Source organism: Mauremys reevesii, linkage group 8 (assembly GCF_016161935.1).
Source record: "Mauremys reevesii isolate NIE-2019 linkage group 8, ASM1616193v1, whole genome shotgun sequence".
NCBI classification, from domain to species: domain Eukaryota; kingdom Metazoa; phylum Chordata; order Testudines; family Geoemydidae; genus Mauremys; species Mauremys reevesii.
Genome location: NC_052630.1, coordinates 12,542,694 through 12,556,285, shown reverse-complemented (window position 1 = coordinate 12,556,285; position 13,592 = coordinate 12,542,694). Strand labels below are relative to the sequence as shown.

General features: G+C 38.4%; 2 long non-coding RNA genes across 2 annotated transcripts in view; one reads left to right on the top strand and one right to left on the bottom strand.

Moving 5' to 3' along the window:
* Positions 1-8,172, top strand: part of LOC120370471 — a 33,977-nt gene extending 25,805 nt beyond the window's left edge. The window contains exon 6 of the long non-coding RNA XR_005583758.1: positions 8,009-8,172. This is a non-coding gene — a long non-coding RNA (uncharacterized LOC120370471). The remainder of the gene's footprint in view (positions 1-8,008) is intronic.
* The window catches only part of LOC120370472, an 83,677-nt gene that overhangs the window by 32,387 nt on the left and 37,698 nt on the right, over positions 1-13,592 (bottom strand). Inside the window, exon 4 of the long non-coding RNA XR_005583760.1 lies at positions 1,485-1,634. This is a non-coding gene — a long non-coding RNA (uncharacterized LOC120370472). The remainder of the gene's footprint in view (positions 1-1,484; positions 1,635-13,592) is intronic.

The window sequence follows — 13,592 nt, the reverse complement described above, 5'->3', positions numbered from 1 at the left end:
AACAATATGACGACAACACTGAGTACCTATATAAAGCCTTTCCTCCATAGATTGTAAAGCACTTACCAAAGGATGAGTATCATCAACCTTTTTACTGAGTGAGAAACGGAGGCAGAGAGATTAAATGACTAACCACAGCACACATTCGGTCAACAGGAGAGTCAGGAATAGAACTCAGATCTCCTAAGTCACAGTCCCATGCTTTACCTACTGCTGAAAAATAAAAACAGTTTATGATTCTAGTTCATTTTGTGCAGAACACACCAACCATCTACACACAGAAGGCTGGTGCCTCTCCACCACATCCATTCCAGCCAGATCTGACTATATGCTGCTGCTTATGACACCTAAGGCTTGTCTGCACAGGGAAATTGACCAGTATAACTGCCCATGTGGACACTCTATTCTAGACTAAAGGTGACTTTATTCTATATAGGAATAAAACACTGGTTTCTCTTCCAATTTTGGCTATTAAGGATCTCTGTGCTTTATGCACTGGCATGAATAATGATGGGGTGGCACATGACTGCTGCATTTGATATTATGTGAAATAGTATTAGACCAGAAGCAAAAGATGCTCCTTTTGTCCAAGTGAAGCCTTTGACCATTCTGTGCAGACACTATGAGCTAGTTTGTGACTGAAGCTGCATAGCTGTGTGAGGAGCATATAAAAGGGAGCAAGGACTGCCTTGCATGGGATACCCACATGGTGGCTCCAGGTGTGTAGGAACAAACAGTTGGGTGTACCAACTACTCCCCACATCACTGGAGCAGGTGTACCCTGGAGCAGCTCTGCAGCCCTCCCAAATGCAGTTTTCAGCACATCAGAGCCAATACAGGGGATGTCTTTGCAGCTGTTCTATACCAGCAGCACATTAATTCTCCCCATCGCTACATGTTAGAGGGCAAATCAAGGAGGTAACTGTGCATCTCAGAGGAATCAGTCCCTCCAGGCATTGTTCCTGAGTAGGTGCAGCTACATGCAGCCCCACAGGCAGGGTTTGTGGCAAAGCTACAATCTAATCCAGGGAGAGGCATCAGACACTGTTATAGCCATAATACAAAACCAGAGTACGCGAGATAAAGAAGCTAGTGTCAGTGTCATTATATATGAAAAAACAGAGGATGCTCTTTTCCAAAGGGACCTGGTGATCTATAAATGTACCAGCTGGTTTCTTGTTGGTGAATTCCATCATTGTACATCTGTAATTCCAAAAGTAAGCAAGCCCTTACAAATTAAGTGTCTTTCATGATCATGTTAATTCTGAAAAATCAAACAAAAGCTCCTTAAAAGATCCATAGCAATTCTAGGGCAGAGTCTTGAAAACACCTGAGTTAACATAGCCAGTGGTTCTCTTTCCCTTACTACATTATAACACAATACTGTAAGGGGATAAGGGGAGTGCGACTGATAACCAGAAGCTTTCAGTTTTAAGTGGCTGGATAAAATCCAGCCCAGGTCAGTGATGACCAAAGGTTCTTACCATCCGAAGATTTTTTGCTGGCTGATGTGAAATGAGTTTGGGAGCCTCAGTTCAGTTCCTTGTTGGCAGTCACAACAGAGAAGTCAAAGACCAAGTGGGCCATGGGGCTCTAACATTCCTTCTCAGCACAGTGGTCAGAATTGAGATGCACTGTTAAGGAAACACAGGAAGGGAAGATTGCACTGCTGTACCTGCTCTGCAATATTATGTAGGTGCAGTGGATCTTGCCACACATGCAGAGCTCCCACTGCTTAAATGACAGGTCTGCATGCAGAGGACATACGGGATTCAGCCCTGACAAGTTAAACACAGAATGACCCAGGTAAAACCAGGAACCAAGAGGTTTTGGAATCAACTTTTAAAAGTAGTGAGGTTTTAAAGCTTTGCTCTCAGTGGCAGGAAACACATTTTGTTATATGCTCAGAGTCTAATAATTATATCCCTGTTGTGGTCTCCTGAAGGCTGGCAAACTGCTCCAGTCTTTGAGTGGGATTTCACATTTGCCGTGGCACTGTGCAAGGAATAAAAAAAATAGCCCTCCATAAATTTAAATGCACATGCTCATTAGAAATGTAATAGAACATCTAGGTACTGGATCCACACAGCCCTCAGCGCATGTACCTAAGTTGCATCAATGTGAACCCATTTACCTCAGGAGATGAATTTTCCCAACATATGGAGGAATCACAACTGCTATTTACAGCAGTAAAAGGCCATGAAAAACAGTTTTTTTATTCCATGACTGAAATAAGGAACAAACACAATAATCTATTATCCAGGACCTGGTGAGTCTATATGTAACCATAAAAATACACGATGCAGCTACAGTATATACAATTACTATTAGGATGCCTATAGCCAGAGTACATACATTTACTATGAAAGGACAGTTTATTATCCATATGCCTTTAAGTAGTAATTGAATGTAGTTATATATACTTACAGAAATGCCCATAATGATCTTAGCATATCACTGCAGTCGTAGTGATGCTCTAATACTTACATGGAGACACCTCTCAAAACAGGAATATCCACCATCCTGCTGGATGCCTCTTGGTATAAGAGTATACATGACCATACTACAACAGATCACTTCTTACCCATTCCACAGGGGTCAATGCTATGTCTCTGGCCAGACGGCCATATTTGAAGGATCAGTGCTTGAGCACAAGAAATTCATACTGGCTTACTCCAGAATTTTTCCTGTATGTACTGCACCCTGCAGTGTAGTGATAAAGTGCATTTCAAGTCAGTGAACATACATGGATATGTAAGGCATGATGCAGATAGCAAACTCAGCCACATAGGAAGATGCAGCTTGTCAGTACTTTAATATTTATTGCTAATCTGAGTTGCTATCAAAGCAGAACTTAAAAGTGGCCCACCATCAAGGACCTGATTTAGCAAAGCACTTACTCATTTTAAGCATGTGATCTAAGCATGTTGCGCAAGTGCTTTGTCGAATCAGGGGGCGATAAGAAACTTGCTCTTAGCTGGAATGATTTGCCATTGATATTTCATTGGCTATTAGGAGTTAGAAATAAAATGCATCTTAGAAATGAAAATGTTCCCTTTACTAAATTGCGACGCATAGTGGAAGCGGTTATAATTGTTTGATACAGTAACTGATCACTTTCTTCTTACCATCTTCTTATTTATGGGCATTTAGGATAGAAGCGGTTTGACAGATTGAGAATTAAAGATTCCTGTAAATTTGTAGTTGGGGTGCTTAGACCATGGTGAGTTAGTTTCACATCTCATATGGAATAGACTGATAAATAAATTGTACCATGGTTTTTACATGTTGATTTGAATGTTGTGCTTTAAATAATGAGAAATGTTTGAATCCTGGGTAAAACTGAACTAATTAAATTCCTTCCTCAAGTGCAGTGACCCTATTGCAAGGTTGGAAGTAAAGAGCAGCAGACAGTATGTTACCAGACTGGAACATGGATTTGTAAGACGGAATGTGCCTCTTGGTCCATTACGTTCAGTATGCTTGATGAGTCATGGAACGGTTTAAAAAAAATCCTGGCACATTCAGTCTTTCATGCAGTTCTGTTCACAGAGAAAAAAAATTTTTCCTGACCCCTGCAAGGATCAGCTTATGCCATGGACCATGTCAGTTCATTACCACTATTTTAGAATGTATCATTCACTGTAATTATTATTACTAATCGTATTATCCAGCTGTTTTTAAAATCCAGCTACAGAATTTAACTTTATGGACATTTTACTGTAAGTAGTCTTTACCATATGTTCTGCCCCTTAATTATGCATGCCACAAAAGCATATTTTATAATGACATAAATACAAAGCAAGATGAAAGTAATGGAAATGCCTGTGTGTTCTTTTCACAATGCAGCTGTATTTGTGATGTTTTTCTCATCTGCCAATCATACATCATAAGAGAAAAGTGATCCTCCAATATAGTAGGTTTCCTAATACAGTGAATGTTTTCCATCATGAACATTGGTGGATGTCAAGAATGATGGGCTTATACAGTTTCCCCATTCCCACAGGTGCTGAGAGGCTTAATTCATTTAATATCTATAAATCACATTGAATCCTGGCATGTAAAGTGCTTAGAGCTGCAACATTTATTATATTATTAATTGTTTTTATGAAAGACTGGGAATTTTGTATAGTAGTTAGAGCAGGAGGCTGTTAGCTAGGATTCCTACAGTCTGTCCCCTGCTGTGACAATGACTCACAGTGTGACACTGGGCAAGTCTCTTAACCTTGTTGCAAAGTGTGTGTCAGAATATTTCCCTAGCTTTCTGAGATGCCATGAGAATTAATTAATGGTTGAGATCCTCCAAAGAAAGGTATTTTATAATTAGTAAATATAATTATTTATTGTATTCAAATTTCCAGTCTATCATACAAACTATATAGATATATGTTTGGAGTAATGGGAAGTGGTGTCATACATACAAATTTGGGTGCATTTAATGTAGCAGCATGAAAGGAAAGAAACCAGGTATTTTCCTGACCTTTCCCAAGCCAAGTACTATTTAAAGTGAGCCCTCTGCTATATATTATCTATTTCCTGTATGAATGAATGGGTCTTTTTGGTGTGTGGTGGTTCAAAGCCAATGTGTCCATTTCTACTGAAGCACCCAGAGGTTCACTTAAAACCACATATTCAGCTCTTGTTAATGTCACAAGTAAATGACGTATCAGAGAAAGTGTATTTTGTCCTGAAGAAATACAGGACTTCCACTGCTCGAGATTCTGAGTCTGCCTCTGAAGGCTTGCTTTTAAAAAAAAAAAAAAAAAAAAAGTTGTTGACATTAGAGGAAAAACCAGGTTTCCTGTTTGAACTTTGACAGGTACTGGAAGATATGAGTAACGTCAAATCTTGGTCTGCTCTAAAGGCAGCCTGTGGTCAGGGGGTTCTCACATTTGTTGTGTAGAAGAGCTTTGAATTGTTTGCAGGTACCTCATAGAAGAAACTCAGAGATTCTTATCAAGATGTAGAGCTTGTTATGAAATATGTGCATTCGTGAACAGGCTCGAAGAGATCAAAACGGCTCCAGATGACATGCCTCTCATGCTGTAAAATGTGGTAGATGCTCCCGAGATACCTCTGAAAACATCACATGTCACAGTGTTGTCAAGTACACACACTGGCTACCTTTATTTCCATTTCATGCTTCATGGCAGCAAAAGGACCTTTGTATTTTTCCAGGCCAGTTTATTTTTGTAATAGTTTGAATCAAAACTTTATATCTTAGAGCTTTATAGAGCTACCCAGCAGATCATTTGTGAAGTAAACTGAACCCTGAGAAGATTTAATATAAATAGTCGGTGTTGTCTGAACTGAAAGTGGAGCATTCCAGAGCTTCTGAAAATGGTGGGTTGGACATAAAGCCTGGCAGACTGCATATCCGGGAATATATAGGCTTCCCTAGACAGCACTGCCAATGCCAATTAATCAAGCCCTACAACACCTCCTTCCATCCAAGTCCCGGCTTCCCATGAGTAGAGGGTGCCAATCCTGCCAAGTGCTGATATTGTTCATCTACTTACCTGTAGGCTGACACCTAGAAGCTCACTGTCACTTAGGACCTGATGTAAAGACCACTGAAGTCAATGGGAGTCTTTGGTGCAATCCCTTGTTGTTTAACCAAGGTCTCCAAAAGTGAAAGGCAAAAACGTTTATCTAAGGTGCCACCTAGACCCCTTTCCCTGTCACAGCAGGGTCCCCTAACTTCCATCATTTACTTCTGCTTTTACATATTTTGAACTCTTATTCTAGTCGACCACCCCAATGCAGCATTATGGTACCTTTGTACATACAAGAGCCCTAAGTTTCAATTTTCTACACCCCTCTAATGCAAACCATATTTTCAAATATTCTACTAAGGAAAAGGCCTCCCAGAGCACTGCTAAATCGAAGTCATACTGGGGGATATGTTTAGTTCATGTTTTCATATTACAGCTTAATCTCTGAATATTTTAGTATATAACTTTTTTCTTAGTACTCTTAGGTAGCATTAATTGAAGCAAAAACTCTGAACTGCAGTCTGCAGATCTCTTAACCACACTCTGGACTCTGTCATATCCTGTGCTCATTCCACACACAGAAATTCCACTGACGCCAATAGCAGTTCTGCACAAAGAATCATTGCAGAATAAGCATTTATCTAAAAAGGAGAATTTTCCTTTAGACTAGATTAATAAATAATCATTTCTGTGAATACATTTATGCAAAGTAGATCTCAGGGTACTTTGTAAATTTCCTTACTCTTTTATGGATCCTACCTGTCAATTAATTATGTAGGTGCCCTCAATTTCAATGGAATTGAAAGTGCTCAGCATCTCATAGGGTCTGGTCCTACATGAACTCTGACAGACACCAGCGCACCTGGATGTGATTATGTAGGTGACTATTCACAGTATTTACCTGAAACATACTCGACTGATGAGATGGCAGAGGTTAACTTATTTAAAAAAAACCTTTGCTATTCTGGAACCGTGACCCCTTCTGCACTAAACATTTACTGAGTTTCAGGATGCAGGCTCAAACACAGGCCCACCCCAGCTGTATTGCAGTTATAGAGAATAATGCAAAATAGTAAAACAATAAAATAACAAATACATAATAATAATATAAAAATAAAAAATATAGTCTGTTTACATCTGTAACTGCTTTGCTTCGTCTATTCCCATGCCCCTGTTGTATTTGTTTTCCATGACCATTAGCGTGATACAGTTATACTAGCATGAATGATAACAGAAAGCTGATTTAAATGCTGGAATAGACACGGAAAGCACATGTTAAAGTTAGACCCCTCTAACCACAGGATAGAAACAATACCGTGTGGTTTGGGTGGCAGTCATATCTAAACAACACAGTTTGAATTTTGGATTTGGAATAGCAAACCACAGATTAAATTAAATTTGAGTCTTTTTCAAGTGATTTCAAGCAACCAATAAATCTGAGAACAATCACAATCTGAGAATTTGTGAACAGAAAAAAAGTTGAAATTCACTGGATTATGAATTTTGGATTATGAATTAGTCACTCACCTCTAATTATAACACAGTGTAGATGGAATCAAAGCACATTAAAAAATCATAGCCTTTCAACATATGAAATGGAAGAGAAAAATATATGTTTAGTTCTAATGTGACCCTTTTTAGAAATTTTTTTTGGTGATTTTCATGATTTGTTCTTGTAAATTAAGTGAAGAAAATTATTAATTACCTTTTAAACAATCGAATAGATTTTGACAACTGGATTTTAATCAGATATTCTGGCACAGTTGACATAGAAATGTAATTTTAATGCAGTAATTTAAGACAAGGATCTGATCCTTAAGTCCCTTTGAGTCACTGGGACTTAAGCACATGCTTCAAGTTAAGCATATACTTAAGTGCTTTCCTGGATCAGGACCATAAATTACAAAGAAAACAGAGAGTCTAATCATGCTCCTACTGAAGTCATTGGGATATTTGCCATTTCAATGGAATCAGCATCAGACTGATATACATTTTCTAAAACATTAGCTTTTTTTTTTTTTACTGAAATATAGTATAGAATGAAAATTCTCAAATACAGAGCTCAAGCTTTATTTGGTGCATCTGAAGAAGTGAGGTTTTTTACCCACAAAAGCTTATGCCCAAATAAATCTGTTAGTCTTTAAGGTGCCTTTGGACTCCTTGTTGGTTTTGTAGAAGTAATAATAACCACTTAAACGATATTGTGGTGAAGAATAACTTTTGCTCAGTTTATATACAGTGCTATAACGTCATAAAACCTTTGGGTCCTGGTGAAGACAGTTTATTTAAATAAATCTTTGTGTTTTTTTAAAAACCAATACCTTCCCAAGCAAAACAGTTTAAAATAACTCATTAACTTTCACTGCTCCTTTGATTCCATAATTATTAATGTGTAACTGTCCATTAAATTCAAAGTGCCATACACTGCTTTGCTGTTATAACCATATTGATCTTGTTCTCTTTGCCAGAATGTGTTAACATAAAATAAGGCCAGGTGTTTTCTCTCTTTGTAGATTTTGAATATTAATGGACAATCAGACTGAGGATCAAACAACCAGGAGATGTGAACAAGTCTGATTAACACTGAGGCTCATCCACTTTAAACATATCACTAAACAGCACGCAGTTATCAAGCACTGTTTGTGTTGTCTTATATTCACAAATCACAATATAAAACAGTCATGCTTCCATTAATGAAGAAAAATGTGTTTAATTATTTTTTGATTATCTGCATTTTAAAGTACTGCTAGAAAATATCATTCTTACTTAAATTTAAAAAATGTAAAGTAATATTCCTGCAAAGACTTTTCATTTTAACTTGAATTGCACTCTGGTACAAAGAAAGTAGAGAAGAAGCAAGAAAACTGTGTGCACTCCCAAGAAAATCTTAAGTTATTATATCCATATTCTCTTTGGTAATACACATGTGGTGCAGATCTACTCCTATAAAACCCACCACACCTGCTCTTAAATTCTAGCAATCAGATGCCACTGTACGTGACTTCAGTCACACTAATGAACTCTACATAAATTTAATTTTTAACAGCAATATTGCCTGATTTCAAGGTCAATGTATTATCAAATACAAACACAGATTGAGAATCATAAAAATGCAGTTGCTTATTTAATTAAATATGTTTTTAACCAAGCAACTGATTTTTAAAGTATTTAAATTTTTTTTTAATTCTGTATATCCACAAACATGAAAGCAAACTACAGAAAAAAAAACTGTTGGTAATTTTCTGTAAGTTTCAAAAGATAGCAGGATATACAAGCTGTTTTATGTTTCTATGTATAGCTATCTACTGGCAAGCGTACAGTGGAACAAAGATAGACATCTAGATATATTTTTACCTGCAGTAGACGTGTTTGCATGGAGATAGATTCATAATTAGATAAGTAGACAATGGAAACTTCTGAAATTTGTAGCTTTGGTGTGCATTAAGTCTATATGTAGCACCTTTATTTCTTGAGTGAGAAATTCTCACACAGCACTAGATATAGATATAGCTATAGATTTATTAACTAAATGCATCTAATTATTCCTACTGTGAATTCATGGTTTGATATATCAGATTATATTTCTTAGTGGTTTGCTTTGTTAGATTCATTGCAATACAACTGAATTTATAAAAACGGAAATGAAATATATTAAATTAAAACTTTTCTTTGTCATCAAGTGCTGGATTATTTAACAGATGAATCATGTCTGAATTAGCAAATGAGAAGATTGTGACAAACTATAAAAAGCAAATCTTAGGCATAGTTAAAAGTAGCAAACTTTGAAAAGTGGCAAGCCTTGAAAAAATGTCCCTCTAAAGTCTCTTTTTTTTTTTAAGTAGTCATTCCTTTAATTTTTTTCTTAATTTGTCATTACATTTTTTCACACTAAGCATTTAAAACCTGAAGTCACAAAATGGGATACTCCTGAGCACTCCTGTCCGTTATTTTTTTTTATTAATAATATCAAGGGCACAGGTTTATTAATCATCATCAACAGGAACGTTTTCAAATTAATCTAGGTCAACGCAAAGGGAAGCAGAATCAAACCTCTGTCAAATCAGAGAAATTCAACGCCTAATAGATTACAAATACAAACACACACACAACCTTTTATTTAGTTGTTGTCTCCCTCTATTTTTATTAACTTGCTGCTGTAGATCATTCTCAGGATACTTAGTCTGTCAAGAGTGCTACTAATTGCCACTACACACTACTCCATGTTAATATAGTGTAAAGCCTTAGCTCCAGAAAAGTTATTAAGAACCTGGGGAGGCAGATCCGTAGCTAGTACAAATTGTCCCACCTCCATTGACTTCAACTGAGCTATGAAAATTCACACAAGTTGAAGATCTGAGGGCCTGATCCAAACACCAATGAAATCAATAAGAGACCTTCCAGTGACTCCAATGGGCTTTATATCAGGCCACTGTACTATTAAAAATAAAGAGCCATCCAAATTTCTCCAGAAATCAGTCCTTTTTTTCCCCAACAAACTGAAAGCAACTTGTTTATTTTTTATTAAGCTTTCTTTTTCCCTACTCTAGCAGAACTTTAAGGCAGCAAAGATATTAAACAGAAATATTTAAGAGAATGTTCATTAATTTGTAATAGCTACGACACTGGATGTTTCAAAACTCAGGCACTCTCTGGGAATCACAAGCGTTAAATATTTATTCCAGTGGTTATGTAATGCCAAAGAGGAAATGCATTTCTTTGCAACTAAACTTAAAAAAAATTAATAAAGCAAAATAAATAAATCCAATGAAATCCAGACAATGGCTATGACTAATGTCAAAGGTAGCACCTTTTTAAAGGGGTCTGGCAGCTCCAAGTCATCTTCCACTTCCCACAGTCAATGTGATTTCTGTTTTGGCTATATTTACAGTACTCAAAGAGTTAAGTAATTTCATAAAACAAAGCTCTGACAATAAAAGCTGTTTATACAAACAGAAAGTCAACATAGCATTGACTAGGATCCTCCACCACTGCTCCCCACATACAAGTGGGCTGAGTGATAATAGACAACTCCACTCTCTAGCAAACACCTCTGGCAGACACAAGCAGTCACATCCATCCTCCTCTACCAGGAGAGGAGCCAGCATGACACTGGATCCGTTAGCAAGGAGGAAGAAAAATAGGAGATTCCAGGGAGGTTGAAAAGCACTCTGAAAGTAAATGGGACCCCAAATATTGCAATCTATCTGTTGGCTGGTGCAGAGAATAGTGATAAGGATAGTCCAAGAGTTGCCCGTATTACGCAGATCCTGTGGCATCATAGCACCATCTGATTGGCATGGAGGAGCTACTCCAGCAAACTGAGTGGAGCAGCAGCTCTGAGCCATGCAGGCTGAGGTGGATGGTGGATTTCTCTTCCCTAGCACCTCCAGATCCAACCCTTCTTCTGCAGAGAGTTTTAGTTTCATAATCAGTAAAGTGGGGTAATACTGCTTCCCTACAGTCCCTCAAGGGTGTTGTGAAGCCTAATTAATGACATTGTAAAGTACTTTAAGATCCTCCGATGAAGCATACTTGTATTGTTATTGTTTTACGTGTGTATTCCATTAAAATTAATGGCCATCCATTGATGTTTGTCCTTTTCCATAGCAGACACAAGCAGGGGCAGCTCTAGACATTTTGCCGCCCCAAGCACTGCCTTCGGTGGCTTGTCTGCGGAGGGTCCGCCGAAGCCGCGGGACCAGCGGACCCTCCGCAGGCATGCCTGCGGGAGGTCCGCCAAAGCCGCGGGACCAGCAGACCCTCTGCAGGCAAGCCGCCGAAGGCAGCCTGCCTGCCGCCCTCACAGCGACCAGCAGAGTGCCCCCAGTGGCTTGCCGCCCCAAGCACGCGCTTGGCGTGCTCATGCCTGGAGCCACCCCTGGACACAAGTGAATATCATATGCACCAAGCCCTGAAACCCTATCTTCTGACTTCCTCATCTGGGCTCTTGTTAAATACACTGATGAAGAGAAAGGAAAGTGAGACATCCCAGAGCCTATAATTTTGTAGAAAAATTAAATGGGATTAAAATTTATTTAAGTACCCAAACACACAAACTCTTCCAATTGAAGTATCCAAACAACAATGATATAACAGGATAAGGTGCAAGAAGCAAATACTATTAATGCCAAGTGTAATGCAAACTCCTAGTGGGTGTTAAGTGGCTGAATGTTTTAATGATTCCACTAGATTAACACCAGGACCCCTCCTGTAATTTAATGTAGATTTCAACAGCTCTTGGACTGCAAATTTACTTGGGTTTATGCTCTTTTTAAAAAAAAAAAAGTCTTGCAAAAATTTTGTTTGCTCACTAGAGTAGGATTTTTGGTTTCTTTGGGGGTTTTGTTTTGTTTCTTTGTTTTGGTTTGTGGTTTTTTTGGATGGAACATGGAAGTAAAATAGCATTTGTTTTTTTCTTATTACCACCATCATCATCATCTTCATGGGGGAGATGAGGGGATATTGTACCTTAGCAACAAAATTTCTGTGACAGTTCTGAAAGTCTATTTAGGCCTGGTCTACATTGGGGGGAATGTGGGGGAGGGGGAAATCAATCTAAGTGAATAACGTAGCTGAAGTCAACGTACTTAGATCGATTTACCATGGTGTCTTCACCACGGTGAGTCAACTGCTGCCTCTCCCCCGTCAACTCTGCCTGCACCTTTCGCTGAGCTGGAGTACAGGAGTCGACGGGAGAACGCTTGGGGGTCGATTTATCGCGTCTAGACTAGACACGATAAATCAATCCCCACTGGATCGATCACTGCCCACCAATCCGGCCAGTAGTGAAGACATACCCTTAGAAGTCGTATTTCTTGAGCAGTTAAGATAACTTCCTGATTTAGGGCCAAATTCTATATTCCTGGCAGCCCTCAAATGCCTACTGCCTCAATGGAAGATTTGGGAGTGCAAGGAGTACTGAATCAGATCCTTTGTTTGATCATAAATCACTTACTGTATTTTATAACACTATGGTTCATTTATTGCAAAAATGTGATAAATTAATTGGGTGTGAAATTCACCCCAAGAAGCAATTAGCCCGTGACCTCCACCTAGGCTGCAGCATCCCTTTTCACTTCAGTCATGAATTTGTTCTTATTGCTCATCTTTAAAGTCTGTGTTGTGCAAATATTTCCTTTTTATCCACACTAAAGGCTATTCATATCCTTTGAATGCATGTGGCCTCCCACTGATGCTATTTCAGGGCTCTCTGTGGCAGTATATTTCTTACTAATTTTAATGTTGATATATATTTTTTATACAACCTATCATATGTCTGGTAAATGTCAGCGTAAATCATAAATGCCGTGTCGAATCACTATGGAATTTCACATCCACATTCTAACACTTTAGTAGCTAAAAGTCCAGCACAAAAGCAGTAATGTTATCAAGTTCTGCAAAACAATCAAAACCATTTGAGTGTTTCTAAATACATGCTATTTTTGTCCCATACTAACCATCCACTTTCCCAAACTTTGATCTTCTTCATGGACAATTAAATATAGGCAGAGATTAATGAAAATTTAAACAGAAGGGTTACATCACAACGTGTGAATTGCTACAGCTTTGCATGTGTTTCTAGTCTAAGTGCACCTATTTACTGGCCTCACTGAGCACTTTCTAAATAGCCAGAATGCTTTCAATTCTGTCTGTGCGAGGCAAATTCAGACTGAAGTAAACGGGTGCAAACCCCTGGAAGTGTCAGGGCAAAATTTAGTAGGGTACGTTGTATATGCGATACATGGGATCTAAACTGCCTCAAAAATATTGGAACATGATGTAGATTGCACCATCTTGGCGTTCAGTGGGTATACAAAATCTCATCACTGAGGTAATCAAGCACAACTCGACTGAACTACACAACCCACTGATGCCTCAGGTGTATTTGGTCCTCATGGTTGTATATGATCACATTTTCTAAAATAGAGACACAAGGCTTATGCACAGAAAAAGCATAGGCACAAAAGGGCACTCACACTTTCGCATACAGTTGTAATCATATGTGCAAATCAGGGTAATGTGCACACAAGGGGCTGGTCAGTCATTTAACTGGCCTTTCCCACATGCATTTTTTGGCACACCCGTGCCTCTGGGCTT